Source organism: Lissotriton vulgaris, chromosome 11 (genome assembly GCF_964263255.1).
Source record: "Lissotriton vulgaris chromosome 11, aLisVul1.2, whole genome shotgun sequence".
Taxonomy (NCBI): Eukaryota; Metazoa; Chordata; class Amphibia; order Caudata; family Salamandridae; genus Lissotriton; species Lissotriton vulgaris.
Genome location: NC_141699.1, coordinates 484,912,428 through 484,930,824, shown reverse-complemented (window position 1 = coordinate 484,930,824; position 18,397 = coordinate 484,912,428). Strand labels below are relative to the sequence as shown.

The 18,397-nt window shown below is 49.4% G+C and overlaps 1 protein-coding gene across 5 annotated transcripts in view; it reads right to left on the bottom strand.

Moving 5' to 3' along the window:
- The window catches only part of LOC147682138 (guanylate-binding protein 1-like), a 181,940-nt gene that overhangs the window by 136,536 nt on the left and 27,007 nt on the right, over positions 1-18,397 (bottom strand). The window contains exons 1-2 of one of the 5 annotated variants that reach the window (XM_086943544.1): positions 11,278-11,473; positions 10,150-10,203 (exon numbers count right to left, since the gene is read on the bottom strand). The exons of 1 other annotated variant lie outside the window; for it this stretch is intronic. The gene's annotated coding sequence lies outside the window, so the exon portion shown is untranslated. Of the gene's footprint in view, positions 1-10,149; positions 10,204-11,277; positions 11,474-18,397 lie in introns of those variants that run through there. 3 more of the 5 variants (XM_086943546.1, XM_086943548.1, XM_086943545.1) reach the window with 3 other exon arrangements.

The following is an 18,397-nucleotide window of genomic DNA, read 5'->3' as shown; positions in this document are numbered from 1 at the left end:
AAACTTTAAACAAGATTAGAATATTAAGCCGTCCTTTAATGTTAATGATAACTTGGCTAATGACTTGTATGAGACAGCTTACTCTTTCCCGCAATCTGAACCCCAGGATTAATTAATCAGGGTATATCAAAAGTTATTAGTGTGTTATTAAATGTAATTGTGGAGAGATGTTTTAATGTTAATGCCACGTGCAGTGCATCCCCTTTTAAAAGGGTATGTCAAAAGTTATTAGTTTGTTATTAAATGTAATTGTGGAGAGATGTTTTAATGTCAATGCCACGTGCAGTGCATCCCCTTTTAAAAGGGTTATGCTGCTCTGAAATGTAAACAGCAAGCATGTGTGGAACATGCCACTTCCCAGCAAGATTTTATTTTCACTCTTTTAGTAGTGGTACTAGTCTTCTTGTTTTGCCTTACCTAATTTCTTTCTCATTACCCTCTCACTATGATCCCTATCTCCTGCAATCTACTTTTCTGCATTGTCAACGTGTAGTTAGGACCACTAAGTTTGGAACCAACGAAATACTATGATGTACTTTTTTTAAAGTGTAAATTGACACATCTTTTAAAAATACAATCATTTCACCTATCAATTAGTTTCATTATGTTAATATGTTGCTGTTTCTTCATCACAAAACATCTTTACTCCAAAATTGAATCAGTACACTGCTTTATGTTATTCAGACTATCTGCCTAGGGGTAATATGTACCTCTTTTGACCTTACGTGAGGTATTTCCGTAAGAGACGTAACGCCAAACATCCTCAATAAATAAATAAATGACACATCTGACCTCAGATGGACAGGTCGGATTTTGCCTACCGCACACATTTCATGAAGCCAGATTGCCCCCACTTTACGTCTTTATGTGTTTAAGGATTTTTTTATAATTGTTTTTTTGTAACGTGAAGTATGAGGTATATATTGGACTTGCATCTCTGTAACTTTATAAATGCTAAATGCCTCACAGATTCACCCGCTTTAGTTAGCTGCTTTTATTTATCTTTTATGGTGGTTTTTAACTTTCAAATAAAACTGACCTGAATTGAAACAAATAAATGGCACATCTGCCCACAGACGGGCAGGTCAGATATTGCCTACTTTGGACATTTCACAAAGTGCCTGCTCCTCTCATCTTGGTTCTACCCCATATAACGTACCCCTCTCTGGTACTTAAACTGTCACTTTGCTTTTTCTTTGATGTCTGCTTTCCTTCTCTTATTTAGCATTTCTTCTTCATCTCTTGCCTCCCCATACAGATCTTCTTGCCGAATCCCTATGCATCTTTCTTCCCTTGTGGTCCATCGTATCTCTTTGATGCATTTGCATCTTGTAGTCAAGGCAAATGGTATGGAGCAATTTTGAAGCTGCAGCGTTTTCTTGATAATCATGGATTCGCTGTATTTGCCACCTACTCCCTCGTGTGCTGAATAATCTGCAGATTTTAACAAAAAAATGGTTTCTAGATCAAACGCATCAAAAGTTAGTAAAAACACAGGAATACTTGTTGCCAAAGAGTGGAAGATCCTTCTCAAACATTAACTGCTCAACTGTGTGTTGCTTGTTGCTTTGTTTGGGTGTCAAACTGGTATTAATGAGGAGAACCCTTTGCCCAGATAGTGCGAATGTGTGTAAAAATGACAACAAAATAATGAGGTAGTATCACAAAATATGCTGCATTCTGCTGCATAATTTGACTTGTCTTGCTGCATAATTTAGTCAACTCTTCCGCATAATTTCATCCTCCCCTGTCACATAATATACGTTTCTATCTTGTTCTTTCTCTTGATCTCTCATTTCCGTTTATCCCAGAGCTACTGTTCATACTACCCGGTACCTAATTAATTCTCTCCCTGTTGTTGGCACTTCTCGCTTTAGGATGTGTATCCTCTCTATGCTACTTTACTGCAATGCATGAATACAAATGCTTTAAAAAGGGCAAATTGAGCGATTTCTGTTAAGTGGCTCTTTAACCCCTTGGGCATGCCTGGAATTCCCCCGCAGTGCAGACGTATTCCACGCGTGCACAAATCGGAAGGCCCCAGGATGTCCGACGCACACCTAGACGTCAGACAGCCGGGGCCGTCCGACGCACGCAAGGGGTTAACTTTGTTAATCAAGCACATTTTCTCCACGCGGAATGAGGCCAGTTAGTTCATCTAGTCCCGTTAGTACCACAGCTGGCGAACCAACAACAGAGGTTAAATTGTCTCGTGTGTAAACACGCAGTAGATACTTTGCAGGTGTGCAACGAACACAGGGAGGATTCTAAACCACGCAGAGTAAGGTGCCATTTTCCCGGGATTTCACGACTCGTAGGCAAATGGAGGAATTGTTATTACTAAAGTCTCCCGACAAGATAACTCTGTGCTTGAAGCGGGTGTAATTTACCGAATACGCATGTCTGTCAGTAAAATAGAACAATAAGTGGCAAAGATAATAGGCCTCACCTATCTGAGAGCTATTGGGTTTGCGAATGTCTTTTAGCCATGTTGTACAGCAGTGTGGCTTCTGTTCAGCATGACTGAAAGTTAGTGGGGTAGCCTAGATGAGAGTGGAGTAGAGTGGCATGAAGTGGCATAGAGTAGCGTAGAATGGAGTAGCGTAGAATGGAGTAGCAGAAAGTAGAGTGGCATAGAGTAGAGTGGTGTTGAATAGTGTAAAGTAGAATTGCAGAAACTAAAGTGGTGTGGAGTGTCATAGAGTTTAGTGGCACAGCATGGAGAGGAGTCATGTAGAGTGGAATGGTGTAGAGTGGCACTGTGTGGAGTGGAGTGTCACAGAACTGAGTGGCGTAGACTAGAGTGGTGTAGAGTGGAATGGTGTAGAGTAGAGTGAAGTGGCATACAGTAGAGTGGCATAGAGTGAGGTGAGGTGCCATAGAATAGCATGGAGTAGAGTGGAGTGGCATAGAGCTGCATAGAAAGACGTGGAGGGGAGTAGAGATGCACTGAGTGGAGTGTTGTACAATAGAGTGGAGTACATTAGAGTAGAGTAGATGGGCATAAAGTAGAGAGGAGTGGCGTAGAGTAAAGAGTGGAGTGGTGTGGAGTGAAGTAGAGTAGCGTGTAGTGGCCCAGAGTAGAGTGGCATACAGTAGAGTGAAATGGCATAGAGTGGACTGGAGTAGAGTAGCGTGCCAGAGAGTGGAGTGGCTGAGAGTGGCGTAGAGTAAAGTAGTGTAGTGTGCAGTGGTGCAGAGCAGAGTGTTGTAAAGTGACAAAGAGTGGGGTGGAGTGGCATGGGGTAGAGAAGAATGGCATTCAGTGGTGCAGAGTGCTAGAGTGGTGTGGCGTAGAGTGGCAAAGAATGGAGTGGAGTAGAGTACCGTAAAGTGGCATTGCATGGAGTGGAGTGACACACAGGAGTGGAGTAGCATGGAGTGCACTGGCATACAGTAGAGTGGCAGAGTACAGTGGAGTAGAGTAGATTAGTATAGAGTGGTGTAGAGTGGAGTGGCACGGAGTAGAGTGGCGTAGCATGGAGTGCCACAGAAAAGAGTGCACACAATGATGTACCATAGAGTACAGTGGCGTAGACTAGAGTAGTGAGGAGGAGAGTGGCGTAGAGTGTAGTGGCATAGAGTAGAGTGGAGTGGCGTAAGGGAGAGTGGCATAGAGTAGAATCACAAGGAGTGGAGCGGCACTGAGTAGAGTGGAGTGGGATAGAGTGAAGCGGTACGGATTATAGTGGCGTAGAGTAGAATGGAGTGTTGTAGAGTGGAGTTGCATAGAGTGGAGTAGCGTAGAGTACAGTGGCTTAAAGCAGTACAGTCATGGGTGTAAGTAACTAAAGTGTTGATACAGATGGCAAATAGGGAGAAAGCAACAGAAATAAGAAGTTGTATGCCTGTGTTAAAGGTAGGAAAGCAGGCTGCACGCCCATGAATAACATGGAAACATTTTTATTTAAAAAATGTGTGTGATGCAAAAAGACGAGGAAGAACAAAGACAAGAAAGAACACATGTACTTAGTTCATGCTTGAGGGAGGAGCCAACACAAGAAAAGACGAGAAGCCTAAAGGAGCCAAGCACTGAAACACAAGAGAAGCTGCTGTTGTAGGTGAAAGTCACCCCCGGGCAATCATGTTTGGATTAAATGACTTGGGCAACCATGAAGGCGGAGCCTTTACCTATATAGCAATGGCAGTATATAGATTATGCATAGCGTCAGCATGGCTGGACAAGAATCCACCCATATTCCACCAATGGCTAGCACGTTTGCTGAGAACATATAGTCTTGAGAAAACTATCTATGAGCAAAGGAGATTTAAGGCAAAAAAGAAAGGAGTAAACATATAGCAGCGCTTTGCTCACTGGAGGGAGCAAGTGGATGGGTAACAGTTTATAGGCTCTACAAAGATCGGGGAGGATTTGTGTATTTATCAAGTTGATAAGTGAACGCACTCTGTTCATGAGACAAGAAATATGGGTAAGACTGCCAAAAGCATTTCTTAGAGACTTCATCTATGTATTGCGCTGAAAAAAATTGCATTATGATATGCAAGCTGCTATATTTGTTTACATAATTGCATATGCACTTTATATTGGAAAGGCTAAAAGTATTTTTTAGAGACTTCGTGTATGTATTGTGTTGAAACTTTGCCCTATAATATGTAAGCTGCTATATTTGTTTGCATAATTGCACATGCACTTTATATTGGAAAGGTCGTTGTGGGCATTGTATATCATTCTCTATGCTAGGATATTATGTAGTTTTCGTTATGATGCACTTTTTCTATCAGGCTGCTAATATTATAATATTTGTATGCACTTGCACTTTGTTGCCGGCTTAGAAAGACCATGTATTTACTGTATATATTCTTTGGTACTTGGGCTGTGTGATGGGGTAATCACGGTTATGATCTGCACCTGCACTTTATGGAGGCCATGGAGGGTGATATGATGGGATATCTCGAAGATGGTGCAAAGTTACTATCTAAAGGGAACCCTGTAACGATTTCTAATTGTTTATGATGTGGTATTGGATAAGAGAACTTATTTTGACCTCGGAAACATTATGTTTACAGAATAAGTATGTATAAAATTGGAATACCAGAACCCACTCATAAATAAGGCCGCATTGGGGATAGGGAGAGGGGAGGGTGGTGGACTGGGAGAAATTTAATAAATGTGAGAGTAAGAAAGAAGATGACTGTATTTTTATGTGCCTGTATCTCACACAATAAAAGCAAATAAAAAAAGGAGCTAAGCACTGAAAATTTGCAAATGAGATCGACAAGACAACGAAAACAACTAATGGTATGCTATGGGCGGGTTTTAATCCAGCTGAATTGTAAACAATACGTCTTGCAGGACGCACATGTGCTGTGTATGTAGGCAAGACCTAAAAAGAAATAGTCTGGACCACCACTGTACGGCAGAAAATTCCAAGTGACACTGGCCACACCACTGATTGGTACGCACCAGGGCTGGACTGGGGAACCAAAAGAAGCCCTGTCACAAATACTCAAACCAGCCCTGCTTCCTTCCTTTCCTCGCTCTCACTTTTGTTCCATGTATCCATCCTCTCTCTTCTCCTTCTCTGATCTCTTTCTCTTCCCCTTTTTGCTCTAGTCTCACTTTCTCTCTTTAGGTCCCCCTGTGCCTGCTGCAAGTAACCTCAGGAAGTTGGGGAAAGAGACAGTGACACCGCGGCTGCCATGGACCTTCAAAACAGTCCCGATGGCTGTAGCCCACTGAGGAGATGTCTGATGGAATAAAAGTCCAATTCAACACTCGTGCTCATGAGGTAAACCTGCAAAAAAGGATTGTATCTGACTCAGTCCATGCATTGAACAGAATCGGACTGAACAACTCCCGTGTATGCATCAATAGCGAATACCAGCAGGGGGCACATGGTTCCCAGTAACTCCACAAGAGGGGCAAGCGGAATATTGACTACCATCTTCCTGCTCTGGGGCCACTCCTTTCTGCAGATACATGACTTATCTTCCCACCCCACAGAACCGGGGTTGACTTACAGTTACACAACATATTTGGAAACCTCCGGCTTACCCAAAAGATGAGAAATCCACCAATCCAGCCTGGTTTAAAGAACTGCAAGATCGAAACCGGACTCCCCAAAGCGAGCTGTTGGACGTGGCCCTTTTGGCAGGTTCACCCCTAAACGTTTTGCTTTTTAAGGTGACCTGATGATAGTTGTTTTTGGCTTCTGCGCACTTTAACACTGTGTCCCAGTGTACAGTGCGTGCGCAATCTGAGTGCTTGTGGTGAGATTGGCCTGTCCTCCCATAGGAATGCATGGGGGATATGTGTGTCCATGGTAATTCCAGGTGTGAGAGGAGTGCAGGGGCGAGTTTGGTGTGTGCGAACTCATGAGAATAAATGCTGTGCAATGGTGTGCGCAGATTGAATGTGTCTAGTGGAGAAGTGCCACTTTTATAAGTTGGCATTTCTGTGTACAGTGAATGTTAATTGCCTGTCTGGCTTGTGAGTAACGGGGCTGGCTGGTGTGCCTGGCTCCAGGAGCCAGGATGGGTATGCCCGGTGGTGAATAGGGAGATCTGCATGTAGATAGGAGGGAGGAGTTGCACCTGGGACCTGAATAGGGCTGTGCCTTCCCTCCACAATGCTGGATCCGCCCCCTGTGGTGCGGCTGATGTCCCTAGCCTGCCCTGTGAATAGGGAGAGGGGCGGAGCAAAACAATGTGCTCCAGAACCACTTGTAACTGGTTCTCCCCTTGCCCTACAGCTATAGACAAAGGAAATGTGTGTATAAAAAGGGGCTGTGACCCCATGTAAAGTGTTCTCTCTCGTTCCTGATTTGGGGGGCCTGCTGCTGCTGCTGGGCACCAGGAGGAACCGCCACTAGGGACTCCCTCCCTGCTGGAGGGCCCTGTGAGCTGGCCCCTGGGCCCAGCCGCTGCCCCCCCCTTCATTTAAAGACTGGTTCTTGGACTTTAGCGCCTGGGAGCGCTTTATTCTCTGCAGTGGGGAAAAGGAGAGCTTTGTTCGTTCCTGGGCAGAGCACTGGATTTGTGCCCCGCTGAGCGCTCTGTCTCTGCCCTGCTGGATTGGGCTTTGTCCTCAAGCAGGTGCCCACCCTGCATCTCTCGACTGAAAAACCGAGCGGATGCCTACCCCGCAATCTGCCGATTTTGACGCGGGTGCCCAACCCACATATTTGCCTTTTTAAATATCCCTAGCGGGTGCCCACCCCGTCAGGGACTTTGCACTTCGTATATACCCCTAGCGGGTGTCCACCCCGCCAGGGACTGTGTCTTGAAAAACAGGAGCCTACCCCGTATTGAGCCCCGAAGCAATCACCGCCGTGCTGCCGTGGTAACCCGGAAGTGAAGCAGCCTGACAGTGGGCGGGGCTGCAAGCAGAAATAGGAAGCGTAAGGGGGCCCACCCCGCGCTCCTGTACCCGGAAGGAGATCACTGCATCGGCACCCGGGGCTCCCGAGAGCGAGGGAGAGTCCCGTGGTGCCCAGAGAAAAGCGGGTCGAGAAGCAGCCTGTCTGGCAGCGGGGCTCCCATGCACTGAGTAGAGCTCCGCGAACTGTAGCTATTGTGCATCTGAGGCGGAGGGGGCCCAAGGCACATTGCCGGTGCCTGCCCCCGCCGCAGTAGGAGAAGTGCTGCGTGGCCAGAGAGGACTCTGCAGTGAGAATCTTGCAGCGTGGAGAGGCCAGCCAAAACAAAGAGGAGCCTCGCGCTACCGAGCAGCCGACCGGAGGAGTCTCCCAAAGAGCCTGGTGAGTGGGGCTAGAGATCGGCTGGTGGAGCGGGAGGCCTAGTGCACAAAAGGAAAGAGCCCGGTGAGCAGGGCTCCTAGGTCCTACCCGCCCCCTCCCCTCCTACTGTACCGACTGCCCTTGGGCATTTTAGGAGCCCCAGTGGGAGTTCCATAGGCACAGTGGTGCCTGCGCTAATGTATTTTGCGGGCATTTGGCTTCTCAAGCCCCAGTGAGGGGTCAGGGGCACAGTGGTGGCCGCACTGATTTACTTGGGGGTCACTTCAGTTACAGGGTTCCAGTGTGGACGCCTAAGAACCCCCACAGTGCCAGTGCTTGTTTTCCCCAGTCCACCAGCTGCCCTGCGAGCGCGCAGGCAGCTGCCACGTATGGGGGGCACAATTAGTTTCTGCTAGAGTCCCAGAGAGGGGCTCAGGAGGCACGCTGGTGCCAGGGCTCATTTCTACAGCTGCCCAGCAATTAGTGGGAAGCGGCCACGTTTAGGCCTGTTCTTTTGCGTTGTTGCTTTTGGCTGCGTGCGCAGCCAGCCCTGACTTTTGGGACAAAGGGCGTTTGAGCCCCATGGAAGGCCAGTTGGCCTGGGGTCAGTACCTACCGTGATTCTGCGCAAGGTGATTGGTGATTTGTGTTCATGATAGTAATTACCTAATGCCTAATGTGATTTATGCGTAATGTGCAATGCATTTATGCCTGTTCTATACCTCTAAATGTGTTTCATGATTAGGAGGTTGTTTTGCCTAGTATAGTTTATGCTAGTCAGTTTATGTTTCACTGTGTGACCTATGCCTAAGGTGATTAGTATTGCATAGTGAGTACCTACCTTTTACCAGTGGTTACTGGTGGTGTTCTACAATTATTATTTTGTGCTTCAGTTATTCTATGTTTTACATCTACTATTTCTACTAAGTGCTGATTCTGACAGTGGCCCACGTAGTCCTGTTATGTGTAAATAATCCCCTGTAAATACTGATCAGTGCCGGTTGGCACAGTGTATCTGTGTGATTATGATCTAATGTGTTTATGGTAATACAAAGGCTATTTTTATATATATAACCTTGTGTGGAGTTCCTTTTTGTGATGTGCCTAGTGTGTTGCTGCTGTGTGTGTGTGTGTTGCGCAAACGCTTTACACATTGCCTCCGGGATAAGCCTGACCGCTTGTGCCAAGCTACCACGGGGGTGAGCAGGGGTTATCTTTGGAGTGTGACTCCCTTGCCCTAACTAGAGTGGTGGTCTCTGCCTGGCTTTGGTGCAGGCCTTAGCCAACCAGAGATCCAATTTCTAACACAGGCGAGTTGTGAAGTGGTCGAGATTTGAAGTGGGCCTTGGGGAGCCCTTTTGGGCATTTTACATGTACAAGGCCTACTGTTTTTTTTGTATTTTCCTTAGGTTACCTATTTTTTTTTAATAGAAGTGGGCGAGCAAGCACATTAACGAGAAGATGCAAACCAGAGTCGAGCCAGGGGTCAGTCTGGGCTCTAAGACCAAGCACAAGCAAAGCTAGCAAAACATGTGTCAAGTAAATCGCGCAACAATCATCTTGTAAACAAAGAACAAAAGTTTCACATTTCAAAAACGTTTTCCTTGTAACGTGGGAGTGTTTCAATCTTATACATTTGTTTAAACAGATCAACAGATAATCATTTGCTAGTAGTGATAATTGCTTAAGAGGCGCTTAGAAACATTCGTGCCACCACCAGCCTTGCCCTAACGATGATACCAGTATAGAACTAAGTGGCAAATCAGAAGCCCATTGCCTCCTATATGTAGCTAAGGTACAGGCATGGATTTTATACAGTGCATATCCTGAACTGATGTACCCAAGTGTCAAATGTGCTGATAAAAGAAAAATTGTCACAGTAAAATAAAATAATTACCTAGCATCACAAAGTTTGTTTAACTGAGGTGAGGTAGCCGAGACTGATCCCAGGTTTCCTGAATTAACACTGCACAATTCAGCCGTTAGACTTTCATGACAGTGCCTGCACTGAGAAAGCTTTCTGCTTTTTAAATTATCCCTTCGGTGTGGGTAGGCTTGAACAAAGAGGTAAGAGCATGGGCAAGAAAGAAAAAGGCACGAGAAGGCTCGGCTCGTATTGAAATTGCGGTTCTAAGAAGACCTCCAGCGAGCCAGAGCCAGGCATTAGGCTCTCGCCTTCGGTGACCCGCCCACCTCTAAATTTAACCCTAGGCCTCTCCTGATAGAGAGTTCATTCACACCAAGTGCCCTGCTGTGCATGGCTAGGTAGGTAGCACTGGAACCTGTTATCTACTGAGCAAATGCTGTGCATTGGCACACAACTATTTCACTACGATTGGGCACAAGAGTGACCCATAACAGTTGCAGAGTATCAGAGTTTCTAGACAATATAAAAAGCAAAAAAGTGATAATCGATGCTTAAATTACATAATAATAATGAAAAACATACCTAGTTTTAAAAGCAAACGCGTGCGCCTTGAGACTGAAGTCTGTAGTGTCCACTCTGTAAGTAACACAAATAAATCCATAAGTACATTTCAGCTCAGATGGACTGGTTTCTCTTTGACATGATTCGACTTGTCTGCAGCTCTTCCTATAGGCCAGTGAAACTCAAAGTACAGCCCGGGCCGCTTGCGGCCCTTTTGACCTTTCCATGTGGCCCCCCTGGTGAACAGCAACACAGGCTGATGTTTAGTTGCAGGGCACTAATATACAGAACTTTTTTTTTTTTTTAAATAAACGAGCAAGCCTTTAGTAACCTGCAAATAAATGCTTGCTCATTAATGTAACATTTGTTTAGACAACTTTACACAATCCCTGACCTACCCAGACCCCCTGCCACCACCCTGCTGGCATTAGTGCTGTCCTCAGTCACACCACGGTCCTCGCTTTGCAGCCCCTGGGCAGATGTTTGCTGTGTGTTCAAGTTCACAATTTTTGTATAGCGCACTACTCACCCAGAGGACACCCTGCCCTTCCGTGCCTGTTTCTCATCGGATCTCTTTCCCCCATACCTGGAGATGTGGCAGGTGGCAGGCTGCAGGTGCCTGGTTCAACTGGGCCTGTAGGACAATCACGGGCTGGTCTGAACGGTCAGTGTGTGGGCCGCGTTTATGGTCTGGGATTGTTGATTTCCCTGATACCACCACAAACTTAGCCTGCAGCAAGCATGAATGCTGACAGCCTCACACACCCTGCAAAACACACATGGAGTGAATCTTTATAAACTACATAATGTCCCATTATGCAAATGAGGGACACTTTCCGCTATCTGATTCGCTAAGAGGGGCACTTTTATTTTGGTGCCCGGGTCTATTTCCTGCCCCAGTTCGACTCTGACGGTTGTGACCCTTGTAGGAACGATTCACCGTGTTATATAGTACAATGCTTCCATAGTACCGCATCACCTGCCATGGTTTTTCCTCCGTTCCCCCTGAAGTTGCCTGGACATCCTTCCTCACCATCTTTCGGCGGGTATGTCTACCCGGGTCCTCCCTCACTCTAGCATTACTCCCTTCTCCCTCTCTCATGCCGCTGTTTTTCTTTTCGCTTCTTATTTTTTGGGTAGGTACCTAACCTGCCTTTCCCCGTCCCTCGTTGCTGCTTCCGATAGTCACCCTTTTTTTTCTGCCTCCTTCTCCAGTCAGTCTTCTCGTACGCTGCTGCCTTTCTCCCTCGTCCTGCTGTCCGCCCTTGCCTATCCAGATCTCGTCTCGCACGTTTTACTTTTCACTTCAGCCCGTATTTCTCCTCCGTTTCCGATATTTATCCCCCGCCCCCTACCCCCAGCATTTCGTCACTCCTGCCTTTCCCCCGGCGGACTCTGAGCTATATATTCATTATCACTCAACCTGAAACCGAAAGCACGAATGAGCAGTGAAACAGAGCTGTTTCCTGGAACTCATCCCGTGTATCCCCCCCAACTGAAATAGAAACAGAACTGTGGGAAATTCCACCTCGTGAGCTAGAGGAAACTCCGAGTGTAGAAGCACTTTTCACATTTTGAAACAATTTCGTTCTTTTTCTTTGCAGTGCAAAACGATAAAGAGAGTGAACGAACTTCGAGGTAAATTGAGTTTTGGGAGCTGTTTGAATGCCAGCCTAGATTGTTCATTCAGTCACACGGCGAGCGTACTTAATGTACTCCAGAGGTGTTTATGGTGGGCATACGGCGTCACCCCCAAAATAATTTTAAAGGGGGAAAAAAAAGCTAACGGTCCATTTTTTTTAGTATGAGTTTTCAAATATATTGTCCTAAAAGTCTTATGTTGTACATGCCTTGCTGACAGGAATTTCATAAGATACTCCATAGCCTTAGGACTGGCTGAATAATAAGGAACATTATCCGCAGCAGTAAATCAAGTATAAGAAACTTCAGTGGTGTTAAATCAAGGCTTCCTAGAAGAGTCTTTCAGCCCTGACAGCAGTCTCCAGCCTACCCAGTGTCTTTGTGCGCCCTGCATGGCAAGGATTTGTGATTACCCCCTCATGAGTCCTCCCCGTCCCAGTCCTAACAACATGAGGCAGTCCTGCCTCCACCCAGCCAATCACAACGCCAGTATTTCCTTAGTACATGAGCCCGCCTACCTACCGTCATGCCTGTTTTTTTTTCTGCACCGACGGCTGTCGGAACGCTGGTGCTCCCGGTTCCGGTCCCTGGATATTTCCTTTAGTGGCGGTTCCGTGAGTTTTTCTTGTGTATTTCATTAATTCTGTTGTGTTTCTTGTAATGCTCGGCTCGGCCGCTCCGGTTTTCCGGTCGGCCGAGCTCCTGTTCTGGGGTCAGGTACGCTACCCGCTCATGTGCTGGGCTGGGGCGAGGAGGTTTGGTGGTGTCCTGGCCTCAGGTCGCTGGTGCACTATTGCAGCGTCCGGCCCCCGCGGCCATTCTCTTTTGACCTGTGGCTGTGGTTGGAGACGTCAGGGCTGCCCTCTTTTTATTTTTATTCTTCAAACACACTTTTGCGCGATTGGTTGATTGGGGGCAGTATTTATTGGAGGTTGCAAGGCACTTCCTTTTGTTGTGGTGATTTCCTGTTTGGTTACTTCTGGATTTTTTCACCATGAGTGAGGGGCTTCTTCTCCTGTGCCAGCTAAGGCTGTTTATAAGCAGCATAATGTTCAGGATCTACAGGAGGACAACGTCTTGCAGATTTCTAGGGCTGATTTACGGGGCTTGATTGATTCTCCGGACCAGTGTGCACTGCTGGAGCCTGCGGCTAAGCGGGTTAAGGATGATGAGGAAGAACTGGACAATTCCCCTGAGGGGAAGTACATCCAGGGCAAGGTTTTTTCGGACATGCTGGTGCATATTCGAGAGGTGCTTGGGTTTGACTCTAAATCCCTGACTGAAGAAGGGTTTCACGCACAGTATAGTTCCTCTGTGGTGGATGACCTCCCCTTCCATGATGTCCTGAAGGATATCCTCACGAAAGAGTGGCTGGAGGTGGATAAACAGGGTATTCCGCTATTCCTGGGGAAGCGCTATCGCCTGGCGGACTTTGATTCCCTGTTTCCTGCGATTCCGAAGGTTAATTCTCTTTTGTCTTCTATGGCTTCTTCCTCTTCCTCTTTGTCTTCGGAGGAGGCTTCCCTGTCTGATCCGATGGAGTGTAAGGTGGAATCTGCTCTCAAGCGTTCTTACGCTGCTTCTAACTTTGGGGTGCGTGCTAGCACTTATGCGGCCATTGCGTCACAGGTCCTGCTCAAGGATTTCGAGAGGCTGTTTGACTGTCTTCAGAATCATTGGGACCCTACTCCTGTGTTAGCTCAAATGGAGGTTTTGGCGCAATTCCTGTCGGATGTCACTTTTGATTCCTTGTGGGATTTCTCCTCGGCTGCTGGGGCGGCGGTGGCTGGGAGGAGGTCTCTTTGGACAAAGCCATGGCGTCTTGATGCTGCTCAGAAGTCTTTGGTCCATAAACTGCCTTTTGAGAGTCCTCATCTCTTTGGGGATGCCTTGAATTCGATGGTGCAGCGCTCTGCGGAGGAGCAGAAGTTGTTGAAGCCTTTTCAGCCTGCTCCTAAGAAAAGGTCTTTTTTCCAGAAGCAGGGGCTTCAGGGGGTTTTGTCCTCTCAGCCCTTTCGTGGTCGGACCCGTGGTCGGGGGGCCGCGTTCCATTATAAATCCCGGCCTCAGCAGCAACAGCAGCTGCTCCCTCTAGTGCTGGACAAAAGTGACTATGCTGCTGTGGGGGCTCGTCTCCATTTCTTTCTGGACCGTTGGTCAGCTCTGATCTCAGATCAATGGGTCTTGGATATCATCAGGTGGGGTTACCGGATTCCCTTCCGGGGCCCTCCCTCTCTGGATTGTCTTCTGGTTACCCAGTTGTCAGGAGACCCTATGCGGCGGTCTGCCATGTTGTCCGGCGTCACCATGTTGTTCCAGAAAGGGGCGGTGGTGCCGGTTCCAGTGGAGGAAGTGGGCCTGGGGTTCTATTCCCGTCTGTTTCTGGTTCCGAAACCTGATGGTTCCTTCCGCCCCATATTGAATCTCCGTTCCCTGAACAAATTGGTGCAGTTGGATCATTTTCGGATGGTCACGTTGCAGTCCGTCATTCCCCTCATCCAGGAGGGAGATTTTTTGGCTTCCCTGGACTTAGAGGATGCCTATTTTCACGTTCTGGTCCATCCGGCCAGTCAGCGGTTCCTGAGGTTTGTGGTCCAGGGGATGCATTTGCAGTTTTGGGTTCTGCCGTTCAGCCTCTCCACTGCTCCCAGGACTTTTACTAAGGTATTGGCTCCTGCTGTGGGGGTTTTGCAACATCAGGGTTTCTCCGTGCTTCCCTATATTGATGATTGTTTGGTCTCTGCTTCCTCTTTCCCTCAGGCTCTTCTGGTGGTGGAGGCTACGTTGTCCCTGTTCCAGGAGCTGGGGTTCAAGGTGAATTTGGCCAAGTCTCATCTGGTTCATGCTCAGAGACTTCAGTTCATCGGGGGTCTGTTCGACACTTCTCTGGGGGCGGTGTTTCTCCCTCCTGTTTGGATCCTTTCCCTGCAGACTCTGTTGCGGGATCTGTTGTGTCGTCCCTCTGCCCCAGCTCGTGTTTGGTTGCGGGTCCAGGGGTTTATGGCTGCGACCACTGCTGTTTTTCCTTGGGCTCGCCTCCATCTCAAGCCCTTGGTGATTCATCTGTTGGCTTGGTGGGACCCCTCCCGGGCAGATTACAAGACTCTGGTTCCTCTCTCTCCTGCACTGGTTCCGGACTTGGGCTGGTGGCTTTGCACTCCCAATCTGCAGAAGGGGGTGTGGTTTTGTCTTCCTCCTCCCCTTTTGTTGACGACCGATGCCAGTCTCTAGGGTTGGGGGGCCACTTTTGGGTCCTTGGAAGCCAAGGGTCGGTAGTCTCAGGGGGACAGCGCCCGATCCTCGAACTGGCGGGAGTTGGCGGCTATCTGGGAGGCGGTACAGTTCTTTCAAGTTCCTCTCCTCGGGGCGAATCTGTTGGTCCGTACCGACAACCAGGGGGCTCGTTCTTGCTTGAACCCTCAGGGGGGGGCCAGGTGCGCGTCTCTGAACATGTTGGCCTCCATGATTTGTGCTTGGGCGGAATCTCATCTGTTGGCCTTGAAGGCGGTGTACATTCCGGGACGGTTGAATTTTCATGCGGACGCTTTGAGCCGCAACCTTCCATCTTCTGCTCTGTACCATCTCTCCCTTCCTCTGTTCCAGTCCCTTTGCCTTCGGTTCGGGACTCCTTGGATCGATCTTTTTATGTCCCCTCACAACTCTCTCCTCCCCCGGTTTTGTTCGGAGGTGCTGTGTCCTCAGGCTTGGACGGCGGATGCTCTTTCGATTCCCTGGCCTTCGGGCCTTCGGGCCTTCTGTATGCATTCCCTCCCATTCCCCTCCTCCCGAGGGTGCTGCAGAAGATTCGGAGGGAGAAGGTTTCGGTCCTGTTGATTGCTCCTTTCTGGCCTTTGGCATTTTGTTACCTCTCCTGTTGAAGCTGGCAGAGGGTCGGTTTGTCCGCCTACCTTTGTGTCCATCTCCTCTTCAGTTTTCACTCATGTCCCTGCCTTGTCTTCATCGTTTGCAGCTGACAGCCTGGCTCTTGAGCGGTTGTCGTTGGAGTCTTTGGGTTGTTCGTCGGTGGTGGCTCGTGACATCCAGTTGTCTCGCCGCCCTTCCACCCTTAAGTGCTATGGTCGCCATTGGGGTTCTTTTATTTCTTGGTGTTCTTCTCATGGGGTGGATCCTGTACTGGGGTTCCTACTTCTGTGTTGGAGTTTCTCCGGGATGTTTTTTTTAAAGGCCTTTCCCCTTCCACGTTGTCTGCTCAGTGGGCAGCGGTTCATGCTTGTCGGGGTCCTGGGGCCTCCTTGGAGGGTGTTGCCCCTTTGGTTAGTCAGCTTCTTCGGAGCTTTAGGCTTCGTCGGCTGGTTTCTCCTGTTCTCATTCCTTCTTGGGATTTGCCTACTGTTTTGCGTGGTCTGCAGTTGCCCCCTTTTGAGACTTTGATGGAGGCGGATTTGCTGTGGCTGTCTGCTAAGGTGGCTTTCCTGTTGGCAATTACCTCCGCTCGCAGGTTGGGTGAGTTGGGTGCCTTGCTCGTTTCGTTTCCCTATTTGCAGTTCCTCCCGGATCGGGTCGTTTTGCGGCTTGATCCGGCTTTTCTGCCTAAGGTTTCTTCGAGTTTTCATTTGCAGCAGGAGGTGATTCTTCCTGATTTGCCTGCTGAGGGGGATTCCCTTGTTCCCCTTCTTTGGATGTAGGCAGGGCTCTCCAAATTTACATCCAACGTTGTTAGACGGGGACCGGGAGGGTCGGCCGAGGACAAGGGGAGAGGCCTCCGGTGAGGGCCGTCTCCAGCGATCGTACTGACAAGTAACTTCCCCCCCACAGATGAACACCACACAAGGATAAGGTTAACGTTCTTTAAAGGCAATTCTTGAAGTACGGTGATACGATACAATGGGAGCAGGACACGAGGATCCTCTTAGTTCTAGTCTCTTGACAGGGAAAGGGGTAGCGGGACAGTCTTTGTTACCAATCTGGTACTGCGATGCGATGATGGTAGCTCACAATCCTCCAGCACGGCGTTCGAGAGGGACGGGCCGCGGCAGCGCCAGCAGGTCCCGAGGTGGTCGTAGATAGGAACGGGCCGCGGCAGCGCCAGCAGGTCCAATGAGGATGAAGGTTGCAGAAGGCTGCGGCAGCGCCAGCAGGTAGGACGACAGTTCACAAGGCAGGGCTGCGGCAGCGCCAGCAGTCCGTCAAGGATGAGTTCTTCACGGTGTCTCTCGACTCCAAGATACAACTGCCTTCCTGCTCTGGAGCTGCCTCAGTTATAGGTCTGGCCCTCTTTGATGTCCGGACCCTCGCACTTGGAGGTCGGGAGGTCCAGGATGAGGGAGTCCAGACACCCAGCAGGGGGGTGGAGCCAGCGCCCGGGGAGGCTGGGGGCGATCGTCACCTGGCGAGGGAGAGCCATCGACACTTCTTACTCCCATTGACCTGCCAAGTGGCCCGTTCACCTCCTGGGTGGATGGTGGTGCCGGGATGTCGGGGCCTGGCCAGGCCCAGGGTTGGGGTCGAGCTGAGGCCACGCGGCCTCGTGGTGCAGTGTCCAAGATGGCGGCTGGGCCGGGCAATGGTGCTGACGGTGGCCCGGGCCAGTGATACAGAGATGTCCGGGAGCAGGAGTCCCGTAGGGGACGGTTTGCGGGTTGCTTCGGTGGGTAGTACCTGGAGAGCCGGTGTCCGGGCCCTGTCAGGCGGGGAGGGAGCGAGCCCTTCATGTGGCCTGTCCAACATGCGTCCCCCCCAGCTGAATGCGGGGAGAGTCACCCATCCTCTTGGGGACTTTCCTCGTCGAGGCGGAAAAAGCGTGACAGGCCATCCGCGTTGGCGTGATCCTGGCCAGGGCGGTGCTCCACAGTGAAGTCCATCCCCTGCAGGGAGATGGACCATCGCAATAGTTTGGGATTTTCCCCCCGCATCTGCATTAGCCATTGCAGGGGGCGATGATCTGTTTGCACCCAAAAGTGGGTACCGAAGAGGTAGGGCCGGAGCTTCTTGAGGGCCCACACTACTGAGAAGGCCTCCCTCTCGATGGTGCTCCAGCGCTGTTCTCGGGCCAGTAGGCATCTGCTGATGAAGGCCACTGGTTGGTCAAGTCCATCGGGATTCAGCTGGGAGAGGACGGCCCCGATGCCATGGTCAGAGGCATCAGTCTGGACGATGAACTCCCGGCTGTAGTCGGGAGCCTGGAGCACAGGGGCGGTGCACATGGCGGCCTTCAGCTTCTCGAAGGCCGCTTGACAGTCTGGAGTCCAGTTGACCATTTTTGGGTGTTTCTTAGATGTGAGCTCTGTGAGGGGCCCCACAATGCTGCCATAGTCCTTCACAAACCGCCGGTAGTATCCGGTGAGCCCCAAGAAGGCTCGGACCTCGGTTTGCGTTACGGGGGGCTGCCAGGACTGGATGGCAGCGATCTTGAGCTGAAGGGGGGCCACCAGACCGCTTCCCACTTGGTGTCCGAGGTAGGTCACGGACCCTTGGCCAATTTGGCACTTGCTGGCCTTGATTGTGAGGCCGGCCTGTTGGAGGGCCTGCAGGACCTCTCAGAGGTGGCGGAGGTGGTCTGACCAGTGGCGGCTGTACACAGCAATATCGTCCAGGTATGCGGCGCTGAACTCTTCGAGGCCCGCCAATACTTGGTTCACAAGTCGTTGAAAAGTGGCTGGAGCGTTTT